Source organism: Hyperolius riggenbachi, chromosome 12 (assembly GCF_040937935.1).
Source record: "Hyperolius riggenbachi isolate aHypRig1 chromosome 12, aHypRig1.pri, whole genome shotgun sequence".
NCBI lineage: Eukaryota > Metazoa > Chordata > Amphibia > Anura > Hyperoliidae > Hyperolius > Hyperolius riggenbachi.
The window spans coordinates 62,799,290-62,812,624 of record NC_090657.1 but is presented as its reverse complement, the minus strand read 5'-3'; positions in this window follow the sequence as shown (position 1 = coordinate 62,812,624).

The following is a 13,335-nucleotide window of genomic DNA, read 5'->3' as shown; positions in this document are numbered from 1 at the left end:
GGCCACTTTCAGTGTGTTGAGACATCCGTGGCTATGATTACTAGGTAATTCCCGGTCGTGTTGATCCAGGAATTTTATTTGATTGCCATCTGGAGTCTGGAAGGAATTTTCTTCCCTTTTGGGCCGAATTGGAACATGCCTTGTAAGGGTTTTTTCGCCTTCCTCTGGATCAACAGGTTAATGTGAGAGTGCAGGCAAATGTTGTACTTTATGGTTTAACTTGATGAATGTATGTTTCTTTTCAACCCAAAATAATGTAACTTTGTAAGTGTTAACTAATAATTTCTTGTTTTTTACACAGATTTAGGAGAAGGTATTAGTTACTACTGCCACACTTTATGGGTGTGGGAGGTTTTCCAAAGTGGTGAGAGCACTTGGGGTGCTGCCTGTTCAGTTCCCCCCCACACACATGGAGTGTAGTTGTGGGTGGTGATCCCAAGCAGTGAGAGCGCTTGGGAGTACGCCTTCTGTGTGGTCGACCAAATAGGACGTCTGTCTTCCCGTTTATCAAACAGGCTGCCTTCGTATGGTCAAAGGGCAGTCTTTCTTCTGGTTAACCAAACAAGCAGCCTTTCATGTGGTCTGTAAAAAAGGCTGCATTTTGCACGGTGTACCAATCAAAGCCGCATTCTGTTTAGTCTAACAAATAGGCAGTCTTCCTTCTGGTTTATCAAACAGGCTGCCTTCCGCTCGGTCTCCAAATCAGGCTACCTTCCGCATGGTCTACCAATCAGGCCGCCTTCAGTGTTCTCTACTGAAAAGTTGTTAAAAGTAGTTAAAGGGGTTAAAAGTTGCTGAGTAAAGTTCTGTGTTTTCCGTGGTCTTACCTTTAAAAAAAATGTTTAATGTACTACGTTTCTTTTTTAGGAGCACATGACCTGGAATGAGATACAGTAATTCTTATGAACCTGTAATGAGAGCTATGATGTGTTACTACAGAAAGTGTGCTACTTGACCAAAGGGTGAGTACATTATGCAACCTGTTAGCTGCACCGGTCTGACTTAACACAGACAACACTATCTGCAATTAAATAGCTGCATTTTGTGTGGTCTCTCAAAAGGACCATTTTCTGTGAGGTCCCCCAAAAGTGTTACCTTCCGCTTGGTGTTCAAAATAGGCCGCCTTCTGCGTGGTCTATCAAACAAGCCACATTTTGCGTGCTCTACCAAACAGGCTGTCTTCCAAGTTCTCTACCAAACAGGACATTTTTTGTGCGGTCTACCAAACAAGGCCGCCATTTGCGTCGTTAACAAAATAGGCTGCCTTCCGCATGGTGTACAAAATAGGCCACCTTCAGTGCGGTCTACCAAACAGGCCACATTTTGCGTGGTTTAACAGGCTGCCTTCTATGTGGTCTTACCAACAGGCTTCCTTCTGCATTGTGTACAAAATAGGCAGCCTTCTGGGTAGTGTTAAAAAAAACAAAAGCCACCTTTCCCGTGGTCTACAAAATAGGCCGCCTCCTGCTTGGTGTAAAAAATAGGCTGCCTTCCGCATGGTGTACAAAATAGGCCACACTCAGTATGGTGTACCAAATAGGCCACATTTTGCATGGTCTACCAACAGGCTGCCTTCTACGTAGTCCTACAAATAGGCTGACTTCTGTGTAGTCTTCCAAATAGGCCACTTTCCGCGTTGTGTACAAAATAGGCAGCATTCTGGATGGTGTAAAAAAACAGGCCGCCTTCCCCGTGGTGTACAAAATAGGCTGCCTACTGCTTGGTGTAAAAAATAGGCCCCGTTCTGCATTGTGTAAAAAATAGGCAGCCTTCTTGGTGGTGTAAAAAACGGGCTGCCTTGCCGGTGGTATACAAAATAGGTTGCCTCCTGCTTGGTGTACAAAATAGGCAGCCTTTCTACATGGTGTACAAAATAAGCTGCCTTCTGCATGGTCTAAAAATAGGCCGCCTTCAGTGTGTTTGGCCAAACAGGCCACATTTTGCGTGGTCTACCAACTAGCTGCCTTCTACGTGGTCTTACAAATAGGCTGCCTTCTGTGTGGTCTACCAAATAGACCTCCTTCTGCATTGTGTACAAAATAGGCAGCCTTCTGGGTAGTGTAAAAAATGGCTGCTTTTCAGGTGGTCTACAAAATAGGCCGCCTCCTGCTTGGTGTAAAACATAGGCAGCCTTCTTGGTGGTGTAAAAAACGTGCTGCCTTCCCCGTGGTATACAAAATAAGTTGCCTCCTGCTTGGTGTACAAAATAGGCAGCCTTTCTACATGGTGTACAAAATAGGCTGCCTTCTGCATGGTCTAAAAATAGGCCGCCTTCAGTGTGTTCTGCCAAACAGGCCACATTTTGCGTGGTCTACCAACTGGCTGCCTTCTACGTGGTCTTACAAATAGGCTGCCTTCTGTGTGGTCTACCAAATAGGCCACCTTCTGCATTGTGTACAAAATAGGCAGCCTTCTGGGTAGTGTAAAAAAAAGCTGCTTTTCAGGTGGTCTACAAAATAGGCTGCCTCCTGCTTGGTGTAAAAAATAGGCCACCTTCTGCATTGTACAAAAAATAGGCAGCCTTGGTGGTGTAAAAAACGGGCTGCCTTCCCCGTGGTATACAAAATAGGTTGCCTACTGCTTGGTGTACAAAATAGGCAGCCTTCCTACATGGTGTAGAAAATAGGCTGCCTTCTGCATGGTCTAAAAATAGGCTGCCTTCAGTGTGTTCTGCCAAACGGGTCACATTTTGCGTGGTCTACCAACTAGCTGCCTTCTACGTGGTCTTACAAATAGGCTGCCTTCTGTGTGGTCTACCAAATAGGCCGCCTTCTGCATTGTGTACAAAATAGGCAGCCTTCTGGGTAGTGTAAAAAAAGGCTGCTTTTCAGGTGGTCTACAAAATAGGCCACCTCCTGCTTGGTGTAAAAAATAGGCCGCCTTCTGCATTGTGTAAAAAATAGGCAGCCTTCTTGGTGGTGTAAAAAACGGGCTGCCTTCCCCGTGGTATACAAAATAGGTTGCCTCCTGCTTGGTGTAAAAAATAGGCAGCCTTTCTACATGGTGTACAAAATAGGCCGCCTTCAGTGTGTTCTGCCAAACAGGCCACATTTTGCGTGGTCTACCAACTGGCTGCCTTCTACGTGGTCTTACAAATAGGCTGCCTTCTGTGTGGTCTACCAAATAGGCCGCCTTCTGTGTGGTCTACCAAATAGGCCGCCTTCTGCATTGTGTACAAAATAGGCAGCCTTCTGGGTAGTGTAAAAAAAAAAAAACCCGCCTTTCCGGTGGTCTACAAATCAGGCCGCCTTTCCGGTGGTCTACAAAGCAGGCCGCCTCCTGCTTGGTGTAAAAAATAGGCCGCCTTCCGCATGGTGTACAAAATAGGCCACTTTCAGTGTGTTGAGACATCCGTGGCTATGATTACTAGGTAATTCCCGGTCGTGTTGATCCAGGAATTTTATTTGATTGCCATCTGGAGTCTGGAAGGAATTTTCTTCCCTTTTGGGCCGAATTGGAACATGCCTTGTAAGGGTTTTTTCGCCTTCCTCTGGATCAACAGGTTAATGTGAGAGTGCAGGCAAATGTTGTACTTTATGGTTTAACTTGATGAATGTATGTTTCTTTTCAACCCAAAATAATGTAACTTTGTAAGTGTTAACTAATAATTTCTTGTTTTTTACACAGATTTAGGAAAAGGTATTAGTTACTACTGCCACACTTTATGGGTGTGGGAGGTTTTCCAAAGTGGTGAGAGCACTTGGGGTGCTGCCTGTTCAGTTCCCCCCCACACACATGGAGTGTGGTTGTGGGTGGTGATCCCAAGCAGTGAGAGCGCTTGGGACTACGCCTTCTGTGTGGTCGACCAAATAGGCAGTCTGTCTTCCCGTTTATCAAACAGGCTGCCTTCGTATGGTCAAAGGGCAGTCTTTCTTCTGGTTAACCAAACAAGCAGCCTTTCACGTGGTCTGTAAAAAAGGCTGCATTTTGCACGGTGTACCAATCAAAGCCGCATTCTGTTTAGTCTAACAAATAGGCAGTCTTCCTTCTGGTTTATCAAACAGGCTGCCTTCCGCTCGGTCTCCAAATCAGGCTACCTTCCGCATGGTCTACCAATCAGGCCGCCTTCAGTGTTCTCTACTGAAAAGTTGTTAAAAGTAGTTAAAGGGGTTAAAAGTTGCAGAGTAAAGTTCTGTATTTTCCGTGGTCTTACCTTTAAAGAAAATGTTTAATGTACTACGTTTCTTTTTTAGGAGCACATGACCTGGAATGAGATACAGTAATTCTTATGAACCTGTAATGAGAGCTATGATGTGTTACTACAGAAAGTGTGCTACTTGACCAAAGGGTGAGTACATTATGCAACCTGTTAGCTGCACCGGTCTGACTTAACACAGACAACACTATCTGCAATTAAATAGCTGCATTTTGTGTGGTCTCTCAAAAGGACCATTTTCTGTGAGGTCCCCCAAAAGTGTTACCTTCCGCTTGGTGTTCAAAATAGGCCGCCTTCTGCGTGGTCTATCAAACAAGCCACATTTTGCGTGCTCTACCAAACAGGCTGTCGTCCAAGTTCTCTACCAAACAGGACATTTTTTGTGCGGTCTACCAAACAAGGCCGCCTTTTGCGTCGTTAACAAAATAGGCTGCCTTCCGCATGGTGTACAAAATAGGCCACCTTCAGTGCGGTCTACCAAAAAGGCCACATTTTGCGTGGTTTAACAGGCTGCCTTCTATGTGGTCTTACAAACAGGCTTCCTTCTGCATTGTGTACAAAATAGGCAGCCTTCTGGGTAGTGTTAAAAAAAAGCAAAAGCCGCCTTTCCCGTGGTCTACAAAATAGGCCGCCTCCTGCTTGGTGTAAAAAATAGGCTGCCTTCCGCATGGTGTACACAATAGGCCACACTCAGTATGGTGTACCAAATAGGCCACATTTTGCATGGTCTACCAACAGGCTGCCTTCTACGTGGTCTTACAAATTGGCTGACTTCTGTGTGGTCTTCCAAATAGGCCACTTTCCGCGTTGTGTACAAAATAGGCAGCATTCTGGATGGTGTAAAAAACAGGCCGCCTTCCCCGTGGTGTACAAAATAGGCTGCCTACTGCTTGGTGTAAAAAATAGGCCCCGTTCTGCATCGTGTAAAAAATAGGCAGCTTTCTTGGTGGTGTAGAAAAAGGGCTGCCTTTCCGGTGCTATACAAAATAGGTTGCCTCCTGCTTGGTGTACAAAATAGGCAGCCTTTCTACATGGTGTACAAAATAGGCTGCCTTCTGCATGGTCTAAAAATAGGCCGCCTTCAGTGTGTTTGGCCAAACAGGCCACATTTTGCGTGGTCTACCAACTGGCTGCTTTCTACGTGGTCTTACAAATAGGCTGCCTTCTGTGTGGTCTACCAAATAGGCCTCCTTCTGCATTTTGTACAAAATAGGCAGCCTTCTGGGTAGTGTAAAAAATGGCTGCTTTTCAGGTGGTCTACAAAATAGGCCGCCTCCTGCTTCGTGTAAAACATAGGCAGCCTTCTTGGTGGTGTGAAAAACGTGCTGCCTTCACCGTGGTATACAAAATAGGTTGCCTCCTGCTTGGTGTACAAAATAGGCAGCCTTTCTACATGGTGTACAAAATAGGGCTGCCTTCTGCATGGTCTAAAAATAGGCCGCCTTCAGTGTGTTCTGCCAAACAGGCCACATTTTGCGTGGTCTACCAACTGGCTGCTTTCTACGTGGTCTTACAAATAGGCTGCCTTCTGTGTGGTCTACCAAATAGGCCACCTTCTACATTGTGTACAAAATAGGCAGCCTTCTGGGTAGTGTAAAAAAAGGCCGCCTTTCCGTTGGTCTACAAATCAGGCCGCCTTTCCGGTGGTCTACAAAACAGGTCGCCTCCTGCTTGGTGTAAAAAATAGGCTGCCTTCCGCATGGTGTACAAAATAGGCCGCCTTCCGGATGGTCTAAAATGTATGTCCCTCTGTAACCCAAAATGTTGTAACTTTGTGTTATGTTTAAAAAGTGTTTCCGTGTAATCTCCACAAGACAATAAGGTTTCTGTCTTGAGTACCTACAGCGTTATCCCCAAAAAGGCTGCCCTCTGCATGGTCCCCAAAAGTGCCACTTTCCGTGTGGTTCCTCCACTGTTTTGTATATCAATTTCTTGTTTTTTTTATTTGTCAGTTGTGTAAACTGTAATTAAGAGCAATTAAGGTGCTGCCTGTTAAGTCCCCCCCACACACCTGCATTGTGGTTGTAGGTGGTGATTCCAAGCAGTGAGAGCGCTTGGGGGCACTGCTGGTAGTGCTTCCCCTTCTAAAGCCTAATCTGGATGCTAATGTAGATGTAGACAGATTTAGGAAACAGTTTTAGCTACTACTGCCACACTTTATGGGTGTGGGTGGTTTTCCAAAGTGGTGAGAGCACTTGGGGTGCTGCCTGTTCATTTCCCCCCCACACACATGCAGTGTAGTTGTGGGTTGTGATCCCAAGCAGTGAGAGTGCTTGGGGGCACTGCTGGTACTACTCCCCTTTCTAAAGCCTTATCTAGATGCTGATGTAAATAGATGTAGGAAAAGGTATTTGCTACTACTGCCACACTGTATGGTTGTGGGTGGTTTTCCAAAGTGGTGAGAGTACTTGGGGTGCTGCCTGTTCAGTTCCCCCCCATACACATGGAGTGTGGTTGTGGGTGGTGATCCCAAGCAGTGAGAGCGTTTGGCGGCACTGCTGGTACTATTTCCCCTTCTAAAGCCTAATCTAGATGCTAATGTAGATGTAGACAGATTTAGGAAAAGGTATTAGCTACTACTGCCACACTTTATGGGTGTGGGTGGTTTTCCAAAGTGGTGAGAGCACTTGGGGTGCTGCCTTTGCAGTTCCCTCCCACACACATGGTGTGGTTGTGGGTGGTGATCCCAAGCAGTGAGAGCGCTTGGGACTACGCCTTCTGTGTGGTCGACCAAATAGGCAGTCTGTCTTCCGGTTTATCAAACAGGCCACCTTCCGTATGGTCAAAGGGCAGTCTTTCTTCTGGTTAACCAAACAGGCAGCCTTTCACGTGGTCTGTAAAAAAGGCTGCATTTTGCACGGTGTACCAATCAAAGCCGCATTCTGTGTAGTCTAACAAATAGGCAGTCTGCCTACTGCTTGGTGTAAAAAATAGGCCGCCTACTGCTTGGTGTAAAAAAGTAGGCCGCCTACTGCTTGGTGTAAAAAATAGGCCGCCTTCTGCATTGTGTAAAAAATAGGCAGCCTTCTTGGTGGTGTAAAAAACGGACTGCCTTCCCCGTGGTATACAAAATAGGCAGCCTTTCTACATGGTGTACAAAATAAGCTGCCTTCTGCATGGTCTAAAAATAGGCCGCCTTCAGTGTGTTTGGCCAAACAGGCCACATTTTGCGTGGTCTACCAACTAGCTGCCTTCTATGTGGTCTTACAAATAGGCTGCCTTCTGTGTGGTCTGCATTGTGTACAAAATAGGCAGCCTTCTGGGTAGTGTAAAAAAAAAAGGCCGCATTTCAGGTGGTCTACAAAATAGGCCGCCTCCTGCATGGTGTAGAAAATAGGCAGCCTTCTGCATTGTGTAAAAAATAGGCAGCCTTCTTGGTGGTGTAAAAAACCGGGCTGCCTTCCCCGTGGTATACAAAATAGGTTGCCACCTACTTGGTGTACAAAATAGGTAGCCTTTCTACGTGGTGTACAAAATAGGCAGCCTTTCTACATGGTCTAAAAAATAGGCCGCGTTCAGTGTGTTCTGCCAAACAGGCCACATTTTGCGTGGTCTAACAACTAGCTGCCTTCTATTGGTCTTACAAATAGGCTGCCTTCTGTGTGGTCTACCAAATAGGCCGCCTTCTGCATTGTGTACAAAATAGGCAGCCTTCTGGGTAGTGTAAAAAAAAGGCTGCCTTTCCGGTGGTCTACAAAATAGGCCGCCTCCAGCTTGGTGTAAAAAATAGGCCGCCTTCCGCATGGTGTACAAAATAGGCCGCCTTCCGCATGGTGTACAAAATAGGCTGCCTTCCGCATGGTCTAAAAGTTATGTCTCTCTGTAACCCAAAATAATGTTATAACTTTGTAAGTGTTATGTTTAAAAAGTGTTTCTGTGTAATCTCCACAAGACAATAAAGTTTGAGGGGTTCCGAGTGGTTTCTCCACTGTTTTGTATATCAATTTTTTTATTCTTTTTTTTGCAATTTGTGTAAACTGTAATTAAGAGCACTTGAGGTGCTGCCTGTTAAGCCCCCCCCCCCTCCCACACCTGCATTGTGTTTGTAGGTGGTGAGCCCAAGCAGTGAGAGTGCTTGGGGGCACTGCTGGTACTGCTCCCCCTTCTAAAGCCTAATCTAGATGCTAATGTAGATGTAGACAGATTTAGGAAAAGGTATTAGCTACTACTGCCACACTTTATGGGTGTGAGTGGTTTTCCAAAGTGGTGAGAGCACTTGGGGTGCTGCCTTTGCAGCTCCCCCCCCCCCCCCACACACACACACGGAGTGTGGTTGTGGGTGGTGATCCCAAGCAGTGAGAGTGCTTGGGACTACGCCTTCTGTGTGGTCGACCAAATAGGCAGTCTGTCTTCTGGTTTATCAAACAGGCCGCCTACCGTGTGGTCAAAGGGCAGTCTTTCTTCTGGTTAACCAAACAGGCAGCCTTTTACGTGGTCTGTAAAAAAGGCTGCATTTTGCACGGTGTACCAATCAAAGCCGCATTCTGTGTGGTCCAACAAATAGGCAGTCTTCCTTCTGGTTTATAAAACAGGCTTCCTGCCACATGGTCTCCAAATCAGGCCGCCTTCCGCATGGTCTACCAATCAGGCTGCCTTCAGCGTTATCTATCAAAGTTGTGAAAAGTAGATAAATGGGTTAAAAGTTGCTGAGTAAAGTTGTTTTATTTTCATTGGTTTTACCTTTAAAAAAATGTTTAATGTACTAAGTTTCTTTTTTTTAGCAGCACATGACCTGGAATGAGATGCAGTAGTTCTTATGAACCCGTAATATGAGCTGTGATGTGTTACTACAGGAAGTGTGCTACCTGACCAAAGGGTGAGTACATTATGCAACCTGTTAGTGTTGTCTGTGTTAAGTTACCTTCTGCTCGGTGTTCAAATTAGGCCGCGTTGTATCAAAAAAGTCACATTTTGCGTGGTCTACCAAACAGGCAGTCTTCCAAGTTCTGTACCAAACAGGCCATATTTTGTGCAGGCTAGTAAACAAGGCCACCTTATGCGTGGTTTACTAAATAGGCAGCCTTCTGGATGGTGAAAAATCAGGCCACATTCTTTGTGGTGTAAAAAATAGGCTGCTTTCCGCATGGTGTAAAAAATAGGCCGCCTTCCGCATGGTGTACAAAATAGGCCACCTTATGTGTGGTCTACCAAACAGGCAACATTTTGCGTGTTCTACCAACAGGCTGCCTTGTAGGTGTTCTTACAAATAGGCTGCCTTCTTTGTGGTCTACCAAATAGGCCGCTTTCCGCGTTGTGTACAAAAAAAAGGCAGCGTTCTGGGTGGTGTAAACAGGAGGCGCAGCTAGGAGAGAAAGGGCAGAGCTGTGAGAAGGAGCCGGAGCTAAGAGAGAAGGGGCACAGCTTGGAAAAAGGGAGGAGCGCCTAGGGGAGAAAGTGCGGAGGTGGAATAGAAGGGGGCTTAGCTGGTACAGGAGGCGCAGCTGGGAGAGAACGGGGCAGAGCTAAGAATTAAGGGGCGGGGCTGCGAAAGGATGTGGCGGTAAGAGAAGGGGGCACAGCTGGGAGGAGGTGGAGCTAAGAGATAATAGGTGGAGCTGGTAAAGGAGGCGGAGCTGTGAGAGAAGGTGCAGCTGGTAGAAAAAGAGGCACACCTTGTGGAGAACTGGGTGAAGCTGGGAGAGAAGGAGGCACAGCTGGGAGAGAAGGGCGGAGCTGTGAGAGGAGGCGGAGCTAAGAGAAAGTGGCTTAGCTGGGACAGAAGGAGGCACAGCTGGGAGAGGAGGGTTGGAGCTAAGAGATAAGGGGTAGAGCTGGGAAAGGAGGTGGAGCTAAGAGAGAAGGGGCAAAGCTGGGAGAAAAGGAGGGGTGCACCTTGTGGAGAATGGGGCAGAGCTGGAAGAGGAGGCGGCTTAGCTGGGACAGTAGGAGGCGCAGCTGGGTGAGAAGGGGGTGGAGCTGGGAAATAAAATCTTGAATGGTCATGTCTACATAGGCGCAGGGGATGTCACAGTGAGGAACAGTGGAAACTGGTAGTTTCGAGTTTGAAGTGCAAGAGTCAATTTGGGATCTCCCTCAGTCAGGTGTGTGCATGACGGTGTCTGTGTGTGCTGCCACGTGTTGATTTTTAGCAATTCTTGTAAATTTGTCAATTCTTTGGAATCAAAACCACTGCAGTGAGTCAGCGACTTCCTGTGGGGTGGTGTCTGGCCACCCATCTATATATTCAAACTCTATGTAGTGTACACTCTATTGTTTTTTTCTGGTTAGATATTAAACATGAAAATGTTTTTTTTGTTAACAATCTCACATTGTTTTTCAGCCTCCTAATCATCATCACAGAGGAGGAGTCTTCGTCAGCAGCAGCAGCAACAGCAGGACAACACCAGCTCACCTCAGTCTGCTACACTGGACCCTGTGGCAGTGCAGCATCACCAAACAGGGACCAGCGCAATAACTCTAGATGTAAGCGTTGTGTAATTTTCTACTGCTCATTTATATTTGATTACAGTACAAACATCATGTCTTCTTATATTACTTTGAGCAAGGTTAGGGATAAAGAGCTAACCATTTCTCATTGTTTTCAATTGAGCAATTGCACGTTATAATTTACTCTCCCCTAAATCCTCCTCTCTTCATACTAAAATAGGGCTAGCTTTGAACCACAGCAAGCCACGGAGTAGAATCCACACAGCAACAGAGTTAGCGTTTTCATATTTTGCTTTTAGCTCCATGAATCTTTGTGTCCTCAAAGTCAACTACATATGATTAACAGTGTGATCACAATGCTTAGGGCCCTTTTCCATTGCTGAAGTGATGCAAATGCAGCTACCTCGCTGAATCACATCTTTTCTGCTGCCATTCGTGTCACTTTCGCATTGTGAAATGCGTAAGTGGATGGAGGGGATGGCGGCCGTACGGGAATCTGCAGCACACTGCAGATACTCGGATCGCTCTGCACGCAATGGAAACTGTTTCATTGGCGTTCATGGGTTTCAGGACACCTGTGGTGCAATGTGGCTATGTAGCCAAATCCCACCGCATCTAATGGAAATGGGCCCTTAGTTTTTCATACAATTGGTTAAGGTTCATATGATGAAGTTTAACAATTGATTTTTTTCACCATTTATTTTACAGCTTCTGATATTGTTGCTCTGTTGGAGCAGCGTGTCCCTACACTGGAGCAGGAGCGAAGAGAAGAGGACAACAGTCTTGAGCAGTTACAGGCTCTGTTTGAGCGGAGTCTGACTGCAGTGGAGCAGCAGAGACAGGTGGCGGAGAAGGAGGCAGATGAACTGAGACAGCAAGTCGCTGCTTGCAAGCAGGAGTTCAAGCAGCTGCATTACTCTGTGGTTCAGCTGGCAGTGACAATCCTTAGCGATTAACTTTTTATTGTTTTAAAGTTATTTCATTTTGATTTCATGTATGTTTTGACACCTTCATTTTTAAGGAGGGATACAAAGTTTATTTTTAATGTTTAACGTTTATATTTAATTAACCCTCTGGGGGATAATCCCGAGCTGAGCTGGTGGGCCGATTTGCATAATTTTTTTGTTGTTGCACGCAGCTAGCACTTTGCTAGCTGCGTGTATATAACGATCGCCGCCGCTCCGCGCTGATTCGCCTCTACCCGCCGTGCCGCGCCGCTCCCCCCCCCCCAAGACCCCGTGCGCAGCCTGGCCAGGCAGCGCTGAGGGGTGGATCGGGACTCCCTCTGACGTCGATGACGTCATCCCGATCGTCGCCATGGCGACGGGGGAAATCAAACAGGAAATCCCGTTCTGAACGGGATTTCCTGTCTGCTTTGATTGCCGGAGGCGATCGGAGGGGGTGGGGGGATGCCGCTGCACAGCGGCTATCATGTAGAGAGCCCTGGGCTCGCTACATGATTTAAAAAATAAAAAAAATTTTTAAATAGTGCTGCGCCATCTCCTGGGCGATATAATTGTATCCCCCAGGAGGTTAACTGATGGCTTGGCGTTGCCTGGGTATATATTTGGCTGGTGTTCGCTCCGCCCACTTTTTCTAACTTTAACACAATTACTCAATGACCTATTTTGTGAGCTTTGCTGTCTTTCGCATCAATAATTTGCATTGAAATGAAATAAATCTGATTGGCTGTGGCTCCACCCCTTTTCTGAATTTGAACCCCAGTCACCCAATGACCAACTGTAGCAGGTTTGAGGCTTGTGCTATTAACAGTGCAAGAATGGCAGCAATTAAATATTCCCTTTGAAAATCAATAGTTGAATTTTGATTGGCTTTTGTAGGCTCCACCCACTTTTCTGAATATTAAACCCAGTCACCCAGTGACCAACTGTGCAAAGTTTGAGAGCCCTGCCATTAATAGTGCTAAGGTGGCCACTAATGATCCAATCTTTTTCATCCAAGTTTACCAAATGTAGTAGAAGGGTAAATTGAGTGAATATATTGAATGGAAAATTAAGTCCCTTATATTACTCAAGATTGGATGAAAAAGATTGGATCTTTACTGACCACCATAAGAATAACTGCTGTTTAGATTTTCCTAGTGAAATTTCTATTTGTCTCTGACCACTTTTTGGTTATGGGAATAAAAGGTATCCTATATGTTATTCCAGGTAATGTATTATGTGTGTGCCAAATTTCATTCAAATCCGTTCAGCCATTGTTGTTTGATTAACAAACATCCGAACATTCCCATTTATAATATTCTACATGCAAAACCACTGCGCATCAATCCTCCACTGCAGAAGTTTTACCCTGTAAAACAATAAAATAAGTATTGCGGACACTTTGCACCCCGTGCCGCACTTCTGAGGGTAGCGCCACCACCTTGGGAAGAATAAGAGTCATGCTCCCCTTATGTGACCCCACTCAGCAGAAGCGTGTCAGCCAAGGATGCACTATGCTCTAATAAACGAGCCTCCAAATTTATTGGATTTGTGTGAAGCAAGAAAGTGTGCTGGGCACCGGGCAGATAGAGGGACTACTCACACTACAGCAAAACGTTCTATGGCATTCACAAGCACACACTGTGGGCTGCGGCTTTCGGTGAAACATAATGAAAAAAGTTCCAATGTTGTAGCAAGGACAAGAATGTGAGCAAGTGCGGCTGTTGTGCCTGTCCACTGTTCACCTGGTCACCGCAACTCCCTCCGCAAGTCACACAATGAATCACGTTTGATGCAGGTTGATGTGTCACACCATATGACGGTTTGTATTATGGCTGCAAGCTCGGC